Raw genomic sequence first — 587 nt, 5'->3', positions numbered from 1 at the left:
TTGCATGACCAAATATTCCTGACATTCAGTATAATACTTTGTCTAATAGATATTGTATGATTGTAAAAAGTATATTCCCAATATATTAGACGATTTTTCTAATATTGGAGTATAAACTGAGTTTTTTGATGCTAGAAAAAAATTTAACTTATAAAATTTTGATAGCTTATCATAAATACTTTTATATGCAATTAATCCATATTGATATTAAAATTAAATTTATATCCATATATTATCGTTCATTTTTTATGATATGAACAGTTATATTTTTCTATTCATTATTACTCTTACATTATTCTGAAGGTTCTATTCTCAAATCTACCACTATGCATTTAATGCAAAAATTAGTCTGTATTTCGTAAATATCTGCCATACTAAATACTTGATCAAAATGGTACTTTGACACAGCACTCTAAGACCTCCCCCTAATTTTTTATACTTTAATGCACCGGTAAATCTCGTTAATTAAGCATTTACCCATGTCATAATAAAGCACAAGTCACGTGAATCGGGTAAATAGATGAAGAAATTCGAATGCGTACACTCGCCCGGTCCCTCACTTCTCCTTTCCTTCCTCTGTCTAGACC

The sequence above is a fragment of the Palaemon carinicauda genome, chromosome 34 (assembly GCF_036898095.1).
Source record: "Palaemon carinicauda isolate YSFRI2023 chromosome 34, ASM3689809v2, whole genome shotgun sequence".
Classification (NCBI taxonomy): domain Eukaryota; kingdom Metazoa; phylum Arthropoda; class Malacostraca; order Decapoda; family Palaemonidae; genus Palaemon; species Palaemon carinicauda.
The sequence above is the reverse complement of the archived record's forward strand: the minus strand, read 5'-3'. Positions refer to the sequence as shown.